The 14,770-nt window shown below is 31.0% G+C and overlaps 1 long non-coding RNA gene across 2 annotated transcripts; it reads right to left on the bottom strand.

Moving 5' to 3' along the window:
- Positions 1-234: 234 nt before the first annotated feature.
- On the bottom strand, positions 235-14,523 carry LOC127718582 (uncharacterized). Of its 2 annotated transcripts, none has more exons than XR_007989917.1 (7): positions 14,347-14,523; positions 12,791-12,932; positions 11,324-11,498; positions 9,406-9,621; positions 8,611-8,729; positions 3,438-5,661; positions 235-1,991 (listed from the first exon to the last, which is right to left on the bottom strand). It is a non-coding gene; the product is annotated as an uncharacterized LOC127718582 (long non-coding RNA). The 2 variants fall into 2 exon arrangements; XR_007989918.1 differs by having other exon boundaries at positions 12,791-12,862.
- Between the last annotated feature and the right edge of the window lie 247 nt (positions 14,524-14,770).

Genomic DNA, 14,770 nt, shown 5'->3' with positions numbered 1-14,770 from the left:
AAAATAAATAAAAGGCTCCACCACTCGTTTTTGCAACAAGATTTAATCTGGTATTTAAAGGAATCGACAGCGCTATATGAAACAAAACAGAAAAGCAAAAATACTTTTTATAAAACCTCCGATTATTGCATACAGCAGACAGAAACATCTAAAAGAGTATCTAAGACATTCAAAAATAACAAAAGGATATATTAAGATAATTTCCAACAAAAGATAAAATCATGCATAACAAAATAACAGAAAAATATTTAATCAAAGGAATATAAAGAAAGAAAGAAAAAAACGAATGTATAAACAGATGTCGTATCCCCATACGTAAAAATCAAATTCGAACAATTCTTAATTTTACAAAAAGGAAAACATATGGTCATGACCTAGGCCTAGGTCCATACGATATTAACCGAAAAACCTTTTAAATAAAAAGAAACGCAGACTCAGCTCTGTGATTCTTTTCTAAGAATACACACACTATTAAAATTACAAACACGTATGAATTTCTTTAATAGTACAAAAATAAATGCTGAAAAAAGTATTCCATAACAAAAAATTATCATCATACATTGAGTAAACCAATTCTATATAACTCTAGATACATGTACATAGAAAATGGAATTATTACAAAGGATTATAAAAATATATACTGGATTGGTCCTGGACCCGACTGATTTTAATATAATTCGATGAGATGAAATACATTATTTACAATTTAATTTAAAACTGTACATAATGCATACGTACACAATAAAACAATACAGGTTAAAATGTGAAAAGGTATAAAAGTGAGGTTAATGTTCGTGAGACAATATACCGTAAGTGAAATGAAATCCATGTTCAGACATTTCAAAAACATTAATATTTATTTATGGTGTAGTTTATATTTTATTAAATATTTGAGAAGTTTTTTTCCGAAAAAATATGAATAAAGAAGAGTTTTTGTAGAATCTGGTGCCATCTCATACTTTAAAACATGCATTTATAAAATGGTTTAAAAGACCTGTTGAGATATTAATTTTCAATACATAGTAGCTCAGATTTTTTTTTCAAACTACCACAGAACGAATCATTCATTTTTGTCATTATCAAGGCGGAATAATTAATTTTTAAAATCCTCCTGCCCCTACCCCCACCCTACCCCCCCCCCCCCCCCCCCCCCCCCAGAATATCAAATGGTCTTCCCTTAATACAGTATTACATTTTATGTTTCAAAATATTAACATAATAACATTAACCTACCAATTTTTTTGCCCCAGGTACGAATTTCGACAATAAATGTCCCTTCAGTGAAGCCCGACACCAAAATATTTGAAAATCCAAAGCTTATTAAAAAGATGAAGAGCTATAATCCAAAAAGTATAGCCAAAGCCGGGTTAGGAATCTGAGCTTTGCATGAGGGAGATACAATCGTTAATTTGAAATAATTTCTAACATACAATTACCATAAAAAGCATTAAATTCCTGAAAATATTCTGAAAAATAAATTTTGTGACATCAATTGGTTGAATCAATCTTTACTAAACACATAATCGATCAGTTATGGGTTAAAAATACCGGCGTATCTGTGCAACTACATGAAACATAGTAGACATATTTGCCATGTGTACCTTTAACAAATCTAAAATGTTTACAGAAGATGAGCAAAATAGTATGATCACACCTACTGTTTGATTAAAATGACTATTTTTGTCTTCAAATAAGAACAACTAGAAACAAAAATGTGCATGCAATTTTGCAGTACGTTTTGGTGAAGAATTTAACAAGTGTGAACTTTATCTGTTATTATTAACAAAATAAAATATAATTACTACTGTTTATTTAAACAAAAAAATTAAATTTGACATGCAATCACACTACATACGCAAATGCAATATACGTTAGTATTATAAAAGTTCTGCTTCAAAGATGACATATCATAAAGTCAAAGTAAATGGTGGCTGATAAAATATTATTCTTCAGGTTGTGTTATAAAAATTTTAATTGACATCCGTCCTGATCTACAATATATAAAATAAACAATTAAATAAGATATAGTGCACATTCGCAAAGTTTGGACGTACATTTTGTGTCGAAAGAAAACAAAATGTTTTAGATTGATGTGATGTTACTGGAATTTAAAATTAAAAACATTTTCATTATTATTCAGGTAGAGAAAGAAAAAAAACAATGAAGGAATAGAAAACGACCAAGTCAAAAATGTCATACATCGAGAGCAAAGTCACATCTACTTCAAAACGTGCAGAAAATTGCGGTATGGGCTTTGCTCATTTGTTGAAGGCCATACGGTGATCTATAGTTGTTAATTTCTGTGTCATTTGGTCTCTTGTGGAGAGTTGTCTCATTGGCAATCATACCACATCTTCTTTTTTATAGAAATAGACCCATTTAAACATTACTATGATTACAATACTGAGAAATACAAGTAATTTATTGACTCATATATTTTGATATACTATGTTTCTAGTATATTTAAGAGTATTGAAGGCAAACAGATATAAAGACATAGAATTTGGTATACAATACTGTAAATCATACCTCTAACGTAAACATTGATACATGTACACTTTTGACTACTGTCTTCTTTAATTTGAGTACATTTTCAATTAACAAATGTTTTTCTGTTTGTTTGATTTTCAGTATGACATTTGTCATGTTAATAGCTTCAGAAACTTAACATTGTATATTACTATTTGATATATTTTTCTGACTTCAGTCAGTTGTTCTAATAATATGTATTTAGAAGGAATAAACTGTAAATAAAGAGTAGTATACCGCTGTTTGAAACTAATAAATCGATAGAGATAAAAACAAATCCGGGTTACAAACTAAAACTGAGGTAACGCATCAAATATAAGAGGAGAACAACGACACAACAAAAACACAACATTAAAATGTAACACACACAGAAACGAACTATAATATAACAATGGCCATTTTCCTGACTTGGTACAGGACATTTTAAGAAATAAATGGTGGGTTGAACCTGGTTTTGTGGCATGCCAAACCTCCCGCTTTTATGGCAACGTCAACCACAACACCAAAACGACAACATCACATGATAGGACCACAATACAAATAAATGGGAGAACATATAGGACAAAGAAACACACGAATAATAGCTAGCAGAAGGTACTAGGTAAAATTCAATACGCCAGACGTGCGTCTCGTCCACACAAGACTAACCAGTGACGCTCAGATAAAAAAAAGTTTGAAAGCCAAAACAAGTACAAAGCTGAAGAGCACCGAGGACCAAAACTTCCAAAAAGTTGCGCCTAACACGGCCAGGATTTTCTGCATGGGACAAGAACATCCTTATTATTTAGAATAATTTATAATTTTGCAAACAGTAAATATTATAAAATGACTATATAATAGATATACATGATAAAACCAAAGTGGGGACTAACTACAGAATCGAAAGTAAATGATAATCTACATTTTACCTTGTTTACTATTAATCGCTACCACACGCATAATGTCTCCCCGATAACTATCCAGTTCTGCAGTTTATTTCCGATACCACTCAGCTACGGCCACACAATTATTGCAGAAGTACTATATCATACTTTCACAAATTCTAAACGAAACCTTAAACACAATCAAATGTTATAACACGCATCATGCTATTGATATTAGGGTTTTATCCGTTGTTTTGTTTCTTGTTTATTAGAGGACTTTTCTATTAAATGCGCTGAAGCTACGGAGGTAGCTTATGAAGCAGGATATGTTAACCTTTCCGGATCCCTATATATATACAAGACGATTCTGTGAGGTGTTGTCAGTCGTTTTTTTTTTTTTTTTGCTATGATTTTGCCAGTCTACTGATGAGTGTCGAGCTTTCCAGAGTGTGTTTATAATATACTATCACATGCATTCACTTTGTTTGTATGTAGTATCTAAATATTTCAAATATATTTATTAATGAACAGTGGCAATTTTGATCTACATCAAGGAACTTGCCTACAGTTGTGCATGTGCTCTTTGAGTCATATCGTAAAGTAATGCTATAAATAAATCTTCTAATATAACAATAATTGAAAGAAACACATGCCCATATATCTTGAATATTTTAGAAAAAATCTTACCCACTATGTACTGTCGTTTAAAGTAACAGCTGGCTAGTAATACTACCGAAAAACACGGCATGAAACAGATAAGAGCCTAATTTATACTTGAAACTGAGAACAATTCAACATCTGAGTATATATGCATATAAAATTCAAATACTAGAATACAAATGTAAACGTTATTTGCAGTCATTGGTAACTTTATAAATGTTTAAAAATACTCACATTTAAAGACCAAGCAAGCTTGAGTATATCAAATTTTTAATATAAGTAACGCCTAAGATTAAAATTAATATCTTGGTAGACATAGGTAACATATTTTCGTTACAACTATAAAACAGTAAAAGAAATGATAAAAAAGAACGATATAGTAATGCATGTTATAAATCTACAAACTATACCATGTACACGACAGTATATAAAATTATGCAACATTATGAAGCTGTTAAATATCATGTGACTATCATGTGAATTCTACAGATTAACCATCACAAAATAGCAATGCCAGGAAATACCTCGTATTAAGGACTCTGATAGATATTGAATAACGAGTTTAGTGTATATTTTGGTTGAAAATGTTTGTAATTATCAAGTGGTTGGTGTTAATAAATAAATAAAACATCTGCAAAGAAAAGCAAGCAACTAGCAATCACATAACATATTGTAACACTGATATATAAATAAAAGAAAAAGATGCAAATAAACATTAAAATGTATCATAATAATCATAATAAATACAAAACTACATGTACAAACAAAAATAAAACGGTCTTTTACAAGTTGCTCTTCCGTAACAAAATGATAATGAAAAAGAACATGATAAATTAATATAATGTTTGTCATTTAATACCTGTAAGTTACTTAAATGCACGGTGCAATACATCTATTACATTAATTGAGTTACTTACCGTAAATATGTTATCCAAAAACAGAAATAGCGATAATTTTGGAATGTAATCAAAATATAAAAAGCGCATATAACGTGGTGTTCAGAGAGGATCTTAGACTGATTCTGTTTCTGTTTCTGTTTAATTCATTCAAAAATGTTAAAGAATCAAAACAATTCAGAGCCTGGCATATTATAAAGATACTTTTTCAATATGGAGGCCATTTTAATCCCAATTAAATTTGCCGTTTGGTTGTTGTCTCATTTGCGTATATCCAATTTCTCCTTTTACTCGTAGAAGCAAGATTTTGCACTACATTTAAGAATCTCTTGGTTGTTTATGCGGTTAAACTTCCTATTGTTTTGACTTTGGTCGTAATAACTGTTATGCTCTTGGGACGTGCGCTTGACTTACTACGTATATGTATCTGCTTTTTGTATCAGGTATACACTTACCCTTTTCCTTGTAAAATAGTACACCGTAAATCATCTCTATATCAGAATACATGACATTTGTTTTAGTTCTGGGTGATAATGTGACCAGTAGAATTCGTTTGCCATTTGCACAGTATATGTCGCCATTATGTACGTGTATTCCCAAGTTTTCGTTTGCGTTTGTGCTGACAATGTTGACAACGTTAGTTCCATTAAAATTGGAAGATTTCACATCACCACTCTTTCTTTCAAGCCAAAACAGTCTATCACCATTATAATCTGAAATAAAATTGGAAACCGGGCATTGCATATATTCAAAATGCATTTAAAACTAAAGATCCTTTTTTTTGTATTATCTTGTCATTATTCGTTTTAAGATTTACAGACTGTGTTAGAAACAAATGCAATATTTGTATTATGAATTTTCTAAGGAAGTAAGCCTTAGCATGGTTGTTTCTTTTTTATTTCTATTTTTCTAAAGTGCTATCCAAAATAGATTATATTTGTCTATTTTGGAATGTTTTTATTTATCTTTTCGTGTTTATATATTTGCCACAGTTCATCATGTCTATAGAAGGAGATTATTAGTTACATAGTGTGATAGTGACCTAATACGATATATATGTGGTCTGTAAATTCCATATGGGGTGAGAGCGATGTGTATTAGGTCACTAGCATACTATGTAACGAATATATCTTACCGACTATCATAACATGTGGTATGTAGACTAGTGGCTTATCAAATCGATTAAGTCTTCAATATTAAGTTTTAAGAACCTAATTCCATTTGTATTAATACCAACAATAACAACATGTTAGCTTTAAATGTGTTTAAAAATTTATTTAAATCGTTCATCATCAATTTCTTTGTCTGTTGAAACCATTAGATTTTTCCTTAACACCGTGTTGTTTTTATAAAGGGACGTAGCACCACTAGTAGCCGTGTATTGAAATAAGCCCCGCCTATTAACCCCATATGAAATATACACGGTCTCCACGTGTTTGCTTTCAACCAATCATATTCCTAGAAATGTATAGGAGGTAAGATAAAAACTCATATCGTGTTTAAAATCAAATTGGGCCGCTATGCTCTAGATGTCGTCACCAAATATAGAAGTGAAAATATGTCTTCTTTGCTGGTATAAACTCGATTGTTTCCATGATACACACACTAACAATATCTTTATAAAATATTATTGACTCATCAGATCGTGATATACTCTAGAGACACAAAGTATATACCTTATTGTACTCACAAAAAGCTAGTTCAAAGCAAAAACCAGCTAGTACACAGATCGTGTATCCAGAAAACATAGTAATCGGAACACATCCACTAGATATACATTCAAGACATACGAAACTCGATATAACATCCTGGTTACGATGAACAGTTAAAAATTTTATCTAAAAGGGAGGCAAAAAATACCAATGGGACATTCAAACTCATAACTTAAAATAAACTGACAACGCCATGGCAAAAATATTTTAACAAACCAAAAGAGAACAATAGTAACGAAAACATAACATAGAAGATTAAAGACTGAGTAACAGGAACCTCACAAAAATCTGGGAGTGATCTCAGGTGCTCTGGAATGGTAACCATATTCGGCTACTAGAATTAAAAGGCGTTAAACATTGTTTCAATGTATTTTCATGATAATAGCAAGGATAGAGGTCAAGCAGAAAAGTGACGTAATTCCTATGTCATGTATGTTTCACTCATGGGTAGATTTAGTTTGTTTTTTTTTTTGTTTTTTTTTTTAACACAGATTAATAAAGCAATTGTGAAACAAATCAAACATATTTAATGTTTAAGTGGACAAGCTGAAAATTGTGTTAGTGTATATAACCTCGGTTCAAATCCCGAAAAGCAAACTTAAAACATTAACAATAACACCTTTGCAGATAAGCTATTGTGAAAGCAATTTTACACTAATTATTAACAATCTTGTCATTATCCCTGTATCTTGTGAATAATCCCGGGTTGTTTTTTTCAGGAGAATATTTATTTAACGCATATAAGGACGAGTCAAGTGACAAACAATTAATTATTCTAACTGAATATGGAATGTTAGCTCGACTAACGCACGCTATATATTGTGTATATACATAAGAAGATGTGGTATGAGTGCCAATGAGACAAACAGGAAAACCAACGGTCTGATCTATATAAAAAAAAAACGAGAAACGAGAAACACTTATGAACCACACCAACAAACGACAACCACTGAAAAACAGGCTCCTGACTTAGGACAGGTGCATAAATATGCAGCAGGTTTAAACGTTTAAACAGACGCTAACCTTCACCCTAAATAGGATAGTTGATCCAGTAGTCATGGGCATTTGACAAAGTACAAGAAAAAAAAAACAAATCAAAAGCAACTTTTTACCGTTAATAAGAAATTCGTATATTCCAAGACTGTATTTTAGACACAGTATATCATAGTTAGTGTACCAAGATAATATGTGCAGTGGTAAATTGAATTCATATTCATGACGAGATCATGTTATTGTGAAATGAATAATATACATGTTTTGTACTAGACTAACACTAAGAGTTATATTATATGTCGAAACAATTTATGAGGTTGCACTCCACAGGAAGACGCGTCACCTGTTTGGTCACTTTGTTACTGCTCCTGCAAATCGAGGAAACGATACATACTCAAGTTAGATATATTAGAGAATGCGAATTTAAAAGTACAGAATAAAAGAAGTTCAGTCAAAATATGTAGTATAAAATACAAGCATGTTTTATAATTTCCAATGAGACAACTACCCAAAGTTATCCCACAAACGTGAATGTACGCATTTATATTAGTCACCAATGGTCTGAATTATGTACAAGACACTAATTCAAACATGAATTTAGCAAACAACTGGATTACAGTCCCTGACGACTTGGAATATGCATATAGAGAATGAGGCGGGGTTATTATCATTTTTTCCCTTATAATATTGTTATATGCTATGCAAATATATCATGTTTAAAAATTCAGCTTAAAAACCTACTCTCAGTTATTACTAACATCTCGTCCTTCTGGTATAAAATCCTGTCACCCTGCACTACAAAATATCTCCAATCTCAACGTTGACATCATGAATGTATTATTATCTCAAGTTTTTAATAGGTTTGTATGACAATGCATTGTCCATAATGTGGTCATTTGTGGATAAAAATTTAACATTTTTTTTACAAATTAATTATGCAATATTCTGATAATATACCTATACTCAAACCAGTGACCTGTTCTGTAGAAACATCTAATACTGTCTGATTTTCTGTTCCATTTAATCTTGATCGTCTTATTGCACTATTTGTAGGATATATACTGTAATACAACCATCTGCGTATAAAATGACAAAAACAATGAAAAAATACATTATAAAATGATGTTATTACTCTAATATTTCCTTTAAAAAGTGTAAAACTATATGTCCTATTCCAAAGGTATTAAATGTTTGCTCTTGTATTCACGTTAAGGTGTGTGCTAATAAATGGTTTAGGTTATACTGTCGACAAAGTAAACAGAACGAAAATAAATACGCTATAAGTTAATCAAATAGTACACTTACGTATAGCTCTCAATGTAGTAATGATGTGTTGCTAGGCTACAAGTTATCTTATTTGCATTTATTGTTTCAAATACCATCTCAATTGCTTGTTATTGAATCGCTTGCTTCATGGGTTGTTTCCAAGATATTTCATGTTCCTTTGATAATTATATTGATTGACTCTTTATGTTGATATGTTGCGATTAGATACGAAGTACGATTGCATGAAAAACAAAGAAGTCATTGGATGATTTCAAATGAATATAGTGATGTTATAATATCTGCTATGCATGTAGAGATTGGTATGCAGAAAATTACAACTGATTTAACAAAGCTTTGTTACACCTATTCTAAAACATATCTTAATTTATTAAGGATGTGCACAAAATTCAGTTATTAACCAGCTTTGTTTTGGTTTTCATGGGTTCCATACAATCCTAAGTCGCTGATAGCTAAATAATTACAAACCTGTTCCGATAATCTAACGTAAGAGCATATAGTTGACCATTTTGAAGTATTGATATATTATTTGACCCATCGAAATTACATCGCTTAAGCTCTTCTGGTGCCATTCGTTCTGTCCAATATACATGATTGCCTACTGGATCAATAGCGACACCTATTGGCCTTCTTGCCTGAGTCACTGTTTCTGTCATATAAACTTGTTCTGATGGATAACGAAATCTTGAAAAACAATTAAGAATATATCCATTATATGTTTGTTTTTGTTTATATATATATAGATATAAGAAGATATGGTATGTATATTAATTATATACAATTTAATTAGTCATTTCATAGAGAGAAATCATCAAAAACTATAACATAGAAGTAGAAAATATATACGGACAACAGAAGAATAACATTGGGATCGATGACTTGGTTCATACATTTATCAATTTAAGAACAAAGATTCAACACTTTTTCAACTGTCAGCGTTGATCTTTTCAAAATTAAGTTTCGAGAACAGGTCATTTGGTAATTTGAAATTCTTCTTTACGGTAATCGCCTACAGCACTTTTGTCGAACAATTTTAATCAGACTGGTGATTTGTTTGTTTTACTTCTTACGAGAAAAAAGTGTGGGCAAATAAACTAAGGTACGATATCCCTTTTGTCTTAGATGAAAAGAACACATTCTTACTGATTTTGTACTAATTTCACTCTTTTAGCTTTTTTGTATTTTTTTTGTGTCCAAAATTTATTCACACCGCTATTCGATTTTTACATTATCTCTCAAACTCGGTTATGATTGCTGATCAAATTGTTGTTAAAAGTGAAGAAAGGGGTTTTAAGGACGACCCTTTAGTAAAACATTGTTTGTAAGGACACTAATGTAATTAATGTTTTGTCTTTTTGGTCATATAGCTCTTCAAATGTTTTGGTTTTTACACATTCTTGGCTTTTAAATATTAGGCTTTGAGCGTTCCTGATGAAGGTAAATCCAGAAAAACGCTTTGGACGCAAAAACTTCATAGCGTGTTGTTTTCATTTTTTATGTTTATAGTACAGAAAAGGAATATCCAGTTATTATTCTTTGTTTACAATTCCACAGGAACATATGACAGACCTTAGATTTCTCAGAATTTCCTTCTTGGTTAGTGTCGTGGGGATATTTGTTTAGTCATCAGGTGAATTAGCAATACCTTACTAATGCATTAACCCGTTTATGTATATGTGGTTTACGCACAAACGAGATGTTGTTTGAGGCCTTATATGCAGGGATATAAGCCTACACGTGCATGGATGATGACAAGTTCTTTGCAATATTTGGGTCATTACAGTTAGGTGTAGCATGTGTGTTTGTAGACCAAACATTTGTTTTGTATTTTTACTTGAATCCACAACCTCAAGGTCTAAACCATTCGCGGAGAGTATTATATTTCTCATAAGCATATTACCTGTAAAAATCCTCGACTGAAGCCATCTGTTTGGGGACGGCCATTTATTCTTTTGGTGGAGGGCCGGAGGATTTTTGGTAGATTGACTATTTTTATATGTTGCTACCCTTGCTTCTATTATTAAAGTTATTCATTTTTCAAATCTTTCAAGGCCAGGATATTCATTTCCAAAATCCTCTTGCTCCTTACCCCTCAGAAAATCAAATGTCATTCCCTTAACAACCACTAGAGGTAGCAAAAACATTTTGAAAATTGCAAGATAAAAGGCAGCAGCACCAACACAAGAAAGTTAACAATGTAACGATGTGTTCGTATTCGTTAAACAATTGAAAATAATAGCTATTATTGTCAGAACAAGTAGCGTAAAACCATTGCCAATTGAAAGCAATACAATAATATGTTAAATGCACGAAAGAGTTATCTCAATCTATTTGTGTCATGTGAACCAGATTTGCTATTTCCTTATACAAAACACATACAATGTACCTCAATATATCGTTTTTGTCAGCTCTTGGAAAATATATGTATTCGTTGTTAGAGTCATAATCAAAACAATGTATATAACTCTGTTGGTCGATTAAGATTTCTGATACGTTTCCCGTGTTTATGTTGAATTCTTTAATTTTACCATAAATTGAAAATATGATCTTGTTTTGAAGACCTGAAAAGTAAGTTTAGAGATATTTAAGGATTTGTTTACAATACCTTCTTCAGTACAATACTTCCTATTTTCTTTTTTCTTGTCTATAACACAAGTATGATATCATTTGTTCCTTTATCAACACTTGGCTATGGACAATCAATTTTAGATAGTAAACGATTTAAAAATTAATAGAAACAGAAACACGGTGTCATATAATATGACCATTGATTCATTGTGTTAAAATGATAATCCGTCATATGAACTTAAGTTCGATACAAAAATGCCTCGGGTATTTAAGTCCCAAACTGTTTCTTAATTTTTATTTCAGCAGCATTTGTTACTGAGTTTTAAGCAGCAGATCATCATCAGCTATGTGCACTAAACAAAAGCTTAGAAGTTTTAATTGCATTGAAAAACTGTGTTAAGTTTTTGATATACATGTTTGTTTTTATAGCACAGTGCAATTAGGGGGCTGAACGCAGTTTAGAGGGCGTTGCCATATTGTCAAAATTGAATAGTCGGTTTATCAACGTCAATAAATGCAAGCATCTTATCAATATAATTGAACGTAAAACAAGAAAGTAACTTCGTTTATATCTGGGTTTTTTACTTTTTCTACCGACAGTGTATATTGTACGAGGGGTTGAAATCGTTTTAGTCTAATTATTTGAGGTCTATAATAATTCCAAAAACAAAAAAAAAAACGTTTGAAAGTTTATGATTATGTTCATAATGACTAAAACATTTTATTATCCTGATATATTTCGTTATAATGTCGGTTTGAACGACTTTTTTTTAAACCTCCTAACTGTTTTATTGATTTTCAATTGCCATAATGAACACCTAGTTTGTTCGACCGTTGTCTTGAAAGCAAGCAAAGATGAAAATTCCACAGGTGGTACTATGTTGGGACATAACTCAAAAGAGTGCTTTTAGCACATGCATGTTGTATTGATACTAGATGCTTACTTTCTATTACTACAAAGACCTGCAAAAAGTTAAATATCACTGTTGTCATGTTTGTGCTTGTAAACCAAAACTTCGAATAAGAAAAAAAAGGTAGAGAATTTAAAAATAACAACGTCAAGTAGTTCCTTCAACATTCTAAAACCAACAAAAACATAAATCCCTCCTCAGTTAGAAAGCCTCAAAGGTAGAAACTTTTTAACTTGATACACACTTTGTGTTTTGCATTTGATATGAGGACAATGTGCTGTTTCGTGTGTATTGATTTTGACTCCTGACTATTTTGATTTCAATGCCAATAATACTTTACGTGATTAATATTGTTATACATTTAAATGTCTTACCTTGATTAATAAAGCAGACAAAAAGGAATATTTTAGACAATACCGTCACATAATTTTTCATATTGTTGTAAACTGCGTAAATAAAAACTGGATTATTCAGCACCAAACATCATTTTTCATAAAAGGAAGGTACCCTGAAATACTTTTAAAATATAAGCTGGGTTATTTTTCAACAAAACACGCGATTTGTTCTAATAATAGAGATAACATGTTTTATAATAAGACGGAAACAATATGGAAACATTCAATTGATAAATTAAAAAGAAAAAGGTATATATAGAAAGAAGACTTTATCAGATCAGAACCTATTTTCACATGAATAGTCATTATACTATATTCACAGCTGTGACATTTGTACACTGATAACATTGCTTTTTATTGGTTTCAGAGGATTCACAGTTATGGCAACTGATATGACAAAAACATAGATGAGAGCTCCGTGAGTGTGAACATTGATGATGGTAAACCCAGGAAGTGCTACAGACTCATGCAATTTATAAAGTGATGTTCTCATGTTTGACTATGTCTAAATATCAGAGGTTTTGAATATTCTTTGTCACTGTAAATGTTTATAAAATGTTCAGTTAGCAAAGCATATATCATTGTATTTGTAAATTGACATCAATTGGATTGATAATATACATAATGCATTTAAGTATTCGTGAAATCCTTTTGAAAACACAGTTGTATATACTCTTTCATAGCTAGTGTCTAGTTGGAATTATCAGTACCAGCATTTTGCATTTAGGTTGTGTTCAGAGAATATCATATTTTTTGAGTGATTTTAATTGATGAAGACTGTGTTTATTTATTAACTGCATTAATTGATTTAGATTTTCACTCATTTGGAAACGGTTGAAAGTTTTGTCAACAAATTACGATTCCATACTGTTTTCGAACTTAATGTTTGTTTCGCTCCTTTCGGTTCATTCTTATGTCCTCATAAAAATCAAACGAAAGCATTATTTTATCATGTTTATGTGTTGGTCCTTCACCTTTCCGTGTGTTTTTCGTAGATATCTATTTTCAAATTTAACCAATTGTTGAACTCAATACTTGTACGACAAAATATATAGTTTAAGTAAACAAGTATCAGTTTACTGTCGCGATTCTATCTTTTTTATGTGAATTAAAAATGTATTGTCACGGGGACATTTAAATGTATGACTGAATCCATATAATTTTCTTCTGTATACAAATGGGTCAGATAATTACTTTTCTTTGTTAAATAAAGAGCTGATTTCTTAAACCGACACGAACACTTTTATCTTTTATATTAACAGCGATATTTTTTTTTTTAAATGGACTAATGACAAATAAGTAAACAGACAATTCCGTGTCCGAATTACAATGAGTTTTTGCGGTCGTCACAAAATTTGACACCCAGTTCTATAAAATTGCATCAGATAAAATGCATTTGTCATGCGTTATGAGAAAGCGACGTTGATATTTTTATATTAGACCTCGGAGATACTGTGGACATGTATATTTCGTTTTTGAATTAATGAGCATAACTAAGATAAAAGTAAAAACAGATTTTTATATGTATAACTTACCAAATCTCTTTGTCAACGTTCTTAAGTTATAATTTCCACACGATACATAAGTTTCAAATTTATATAATTACTATTGCCCTGGATTTTTAAAGTGAACCAGTTATTAGCCTGATTTGACAAACATCAATGCACTTCAGTAATTTTCAGTGTATTTCCGTTTACGTCATACTGTAAGAAAAGATGTGAAATTGAAATAAACGATTTGCGTAGATTCATTTTATAATTACGATACATGTTTGGTTGACCTTTTTTTTCAAACATTATGCCTTATTGAATATTTGATGAAAACTACAGATTTCTCTATATGCAATTTTGCTTCTCTTTGTTGACATACCTTTTTGTTTTTATGATGAGTAGGATTATAACACAATGTTGACTGCTATACCCCTATTTGTTGCATTTTTACTTTGTTTTGTTTTGTTCA

Source organism: Mytilus californianus, unplaced genomic scaffold (assembly GCF_021869535.1).
Source record: "Mytilus californianus isolate M0D057914Y unplaced genomic scaffold, xbMytCali1.0.p SCAF_10, whole genome shotgun sequence".
NCBI lineage: Eukaryota > Metazoa > Mollusca > Bivalvia > Mytilida > Mytilidae > Mytilus > Mytilus californianus.
This window is presented reverse-complemented; position numbering and strand designations above follow the sequence as displayed.